Raw genomic sequence first — 4,786 nt, forward strand, 5'->3', positions numbered from 1 at the left:
AAATGATCAGGGAAAACTTTATGAATAGAACATAGACAAAAACCAAAAATCACTGCCATAGAATTGATTTCAACTCATAGTGACCCCCAATGGTTTCCCAAGGCAGTAAATCTTTATAGAAATAGATTGCCTCATTTTCCTTGCATGGGGTGGCTGGTGGGTTTGAACTTCCAAGCTTCTGATTAGCCATCAAATTCCTTAGGCATTGACTTACCAGAACTCCAAAATATATTCTTAGGGAGGTAATATCTGTGAATATACACACCAAACAGATAACTAAAACCAAACCAAACTCACTGCCATGTAGTCGGATCCAACTCATAGCAACCTTTCCTTCAGTTTCCCAGGTGGTATCACTACAGAAGTAGACTGCCTAAACTTCCTTTCGAGGAGTGGCTGGTGGGTTTGAACCACCAGCCTTCTAGTTAGCAGTCAAATGCCTTAGGCATTACACCACCAGAGTCCCTAAACAGATAAGTGATACCTAAATGAGAGATAATGGAAAGGCTAAAATTGGTAGCGTTGTGAAAGGATATTCATATTTAAGAATACCATTTTAATTTTATAATTAGTAATCACTTTAATGGTATATCCAAGATTTATGTTTGAAAGCAAATGACTGTATAGAAACATTCTCCAGCATCATCATACTATTTAATTACTTGAGATTGATGAAATTTGATTCACAATATTGAGTGGAGCCTTGTAACCACATAGTTAGATATTATGACATATGAAAAATGAGCTAGATGTCATCAGTACCTTAACTATAGTGGAAGTAAAATGCATAAAAGGAGTATTTTGAAATAGACAGATTGGTAATTAATTGGATTGTATGAGTAGTGGTGAGGAAAATCAATTATATTACAATTAATCTGAAGTTTGTGGAACTGTACACAATGTGGTGCCTAATCAAGTTCATAGCAAGATTACAAATGCTAGGAGAATTTTTTTTTTCTTTGACAATATTATGATTCTGGTCAATGCACAAAAATCATAAACATTTTGTTTCTTTACTTGTAACATATTCATGCTGTTGTTGTTGTTGTTATGTGCCGTCGAGTCGGCCCCAACTCATAGCGACCCCTCCTTGGGTTTCCCAGGCAGTATCACTACGGAAGTAGGATTGCCCAACCTTCCTTCCGAGGAGTGGCTGGTGGGTTTAAACCACCAGCCTTCTGGTTAGCAGTCAAATGCTTTAGCCACTATGCTACCAGAGCTCCTAACATATTCATATCAGTATTTATCTCATATAAATATATTGTAATAAAAATAAAATATATTAAGTAGCTTATAGATGACAACAGATTGATAGTTGAAGTAAATTATAGATGGCAAAGTCTCTCGCAAACTAGAAATGTAGAAACCATGTAATCCAATTTGCCTTCTTGAACATTTATCATGAGATAAATCGATTGAGTGACCAGAATTATCTGACAGCAACTGGTAAGAAGATGACAAGAAAGAGGAGACACAGAAGGGGTGGGTTAATAGGTCCTAAAACTGGTGACTCATAGATACAAAGGGAGAACAAAAGTCATGGACATTAAAAAAAAAATCTATACACACAAATAAATTAAAGCAGATTGTACATACTTGGATATTTTATATTAAAAAAAAAAAATCCGTTTGAGAATTGTGATATATGGATGCTAATGAATTACTTAGGAGCTTTGGTAGTGTAGTACCTAAAGCACTTGACTACTAACCAGGAGGCTGGAGGTTCAAACCCACGAGCCACTGCTGGGAAGGAAGATGGGGCAATCTACTTCTGTAGTGATATCACCTCAGAAACCCAAGGAGGGGTTGCTATGAGTCAAATCTGACTTGATAACACATAACAACAACACAACAGTAAATTACTTTGGAAAACATTAAAATATACAGCATTAATAGCAATTATGATGTAATAAACATCATAGCCATTGGAGAGTTTTTAAAAAGTTAAAATATGTATATTTAAATACAAATTATTTAATATGTACATGATTTTTTAGCTCATATTATTTATAAACTCAGAATTTGCAACTCAACAATTATTTTGTAAAATTCACTATGGAATTTCACAACATAGAATTTTCAAAGCTGTCACATGTTTGAAGCAGATCACCAGACCTTTTTCTTTTTAGGTACTTCTGGGTAGATTTGAACTTTTTGGTTCACAATCAAGCACTTAACAACCCAGGACTCCTACTACACATTTTGTGATTTGTAATTTGATACTGGTAGCAAAGTATTTTATTTGTTATGTAAACAAAATTGTTGGATAGAGGAAGATATCACAGGCAACAATTATTGGCAGAATACTAATTAGGACCAATATGATCTATTAGTTAGTTCAAAACAAAAGATAAATTGCTTGATTTTTTTTTTTCTTTAAATCTTACTTTGAGCTAAACAGATGGGACATGAAAATACATAAAAATTAGTGAAATGATAGTTTTCTTAATGAAATTAGAGAACTAATCTATTTTTGACCATTTAAATTATCAAAAAACTATACATATTTACCCTGAGAAAGTTATTCCTACCAAATTAATTACAAATAAAATAAAACAAATAATTTAGATACATGGATAGATAGATAGATAGGAAGACAGATTTTATTATCAAACTAATATTATAAAATCAGCTCAAATTCATTCTTCAGAGTCTTGGTATTTTTTTTTAATCATATCAATTCATCTCATCCACTTTGGTCATGTTGTTAGAAGGGACAATTTCCTGGTGAAAGATATCATGCTTGGTAAAGGAGAGGGTCAGTGAAAAAGGGGAAAACCCTCAACAAGATGAATTGACACAGTGGCTGCAATGATGTGCTCAAGTATAACAAGCATTTTGGGATTGAGAGGATGGTGCAGGATCAAGCATGATGTTCTGTTGTATACAAGACAGTTTACTTCTTGATTGCAAATAAATGCCTTGTATGTTAAAGAAGGAGCTTCGCTGGCATAGTGCCTAAGGCACTTGACTGCCAACCAGAAGGCTGGCAGTTCAAACCCACCAGCTACTCCTGGGAAGGAAGGTTGGGCAATCTATTCCCTTAATGATACTGCCTCGGAAACCCAAGGAGGGGTTGCTATGAGTTGTGTCCGACTCCACGGCACATAACAACAACAACATTAGTTGTGGCTCACACGATGGCAACTGACAACAAAAAGAACTGAATATAATGCACGTAATAATAACGATAAATTAAAATTTCAACATTGTACATTGCTATTGTTAGGTGTCATTGACTTGGCTCCAACTCTTAGCAATCCCAACTCATAATGACCCTATTTACAACAGAAGGAAACACTACCCAGTCTTGTGTGCCAGCCTCACAACCCTCACCACACCTGTGTCCATTGTTGCAGCCATTGTGTCAAACCATTTCATTGAGAGCTGTTCCCTTTTTTACAAAACATGATATCCTTCTCCAGTGAATGGTTCCTTCTGATAACATGACCAAAGTAGGTGAGACAAAGTCTGGGCATTGTCACTTCCAAGGAGCTTTCTGGCTGCACATCTTGAGGACAGATTTGTTACTTTTTGGCAGTCCATGGTACTTTCAGTAGCCTTTGCCAAAACCACAACTCAAAAGCACCAACTCTTCTTCTGTCTTCCTTATTCATCGTCAAGCTCTCACATGCATATGAAGTGATTGAAAACACCATGGCTTGGATGAGGCACACCTTAGTCTTCAAGGAGACATTTTTTCTCTTCATGTGAAAGATGTCTTTTGCAGCAGATTTGTCCAGTGCAATACATTGTCTGATGTTTAGACTGCTGCTTCCATTGATGTTGATTGTGGAACCAAATAATATGAAATCTTCAACAGCTTCAACCTTTTCTCCATTTATTGTGATGCTGCTTATTAATCCAGTTGTGAGGGTTTTTGTTTCATTATGTTGAGATATAATCCATACTGCAGACTGAAGTCTTTAATCTTTATCAGTAAGTGTTTCAACTCATTTTCAATTTCAATAAGTAAAGCTGTGTCGTCTGCTTATCGCAGGTTGTTGTTGAGTCTTCCCCCAATCCTGATGCCACAGTCTTCTCCACATAGTCTATCTTCTTGGGTTATTTGTTCAGCATACAGAATGAGTAACTATGATGAAAAGATACAACCCCGACACACTCCCTTCCTGATTTTAAACCATGTGTTTTAGGAGGAACATATATGGATCTAAAAGGGGTAAAATATCAGAATGAACAGGTAAAAAATGTATCTGGTACTTACATTTTGACACTTGATATTCCTAAACTCAATATTTGTGCTTTTGGAAGATTATTGACTAAGTATATCATTATAGTTGGTAGTAATAAGACAGTTTGCTTCTCATTTGCAAATAAATGCCTGTAGTTTCTTCCTCTAGCCAACAATTTTGTTTACATAGCAAATAAAATATTTTGCTACCAGGATCAAAGAACAAATCACAAAATGTGCAGTAGGGGTCCTGGTTCATTAAGTGTTTGATTGTGAACCAAAAAGATCAAATCTACCCAGAAGTAACTCAAAAGAAAGACCTGGTGATCTGCTTCAAACAGGCGACAGCTTTGAAAATCCGTTGTGAAACTGTACTCTGAAACACACGAGGTGCCTATGAGTTTGAATCAACCCAGATGTATCAATCTCTCATTAAAGAGAGTTAAGTCTCATTAAAGACTTTCTGAGTAAGACCTCTGTATAATCATGTTATTGGAAGCAAGAATGGCCAGACTTTGTCTCACCTATTTTGGTCATGTTGTAAGAAGTGACCATTCCCTGGAGAAGGATGTCATGCTTGGTAGGGTGGAGGGT

The sequence above is a fragment of the Orycteropus afer genome, unplaced genomic scaffold (assembly GCF_000298275.1).
Source record: "Orycteropus afer afer isolate SDZICR_OR568_19922 unplaced genomic scaffold, OryAfe1.0 scaffold00879, whole genome shotgun sequence".
In the NCBI taxonomy this organism is placed as follows: Eukaryota; Metazoa; Chordata; class Mammalia; order Tubulidentata; family Orycteropodidae; genus Orycteropus; species Orycteropus afer.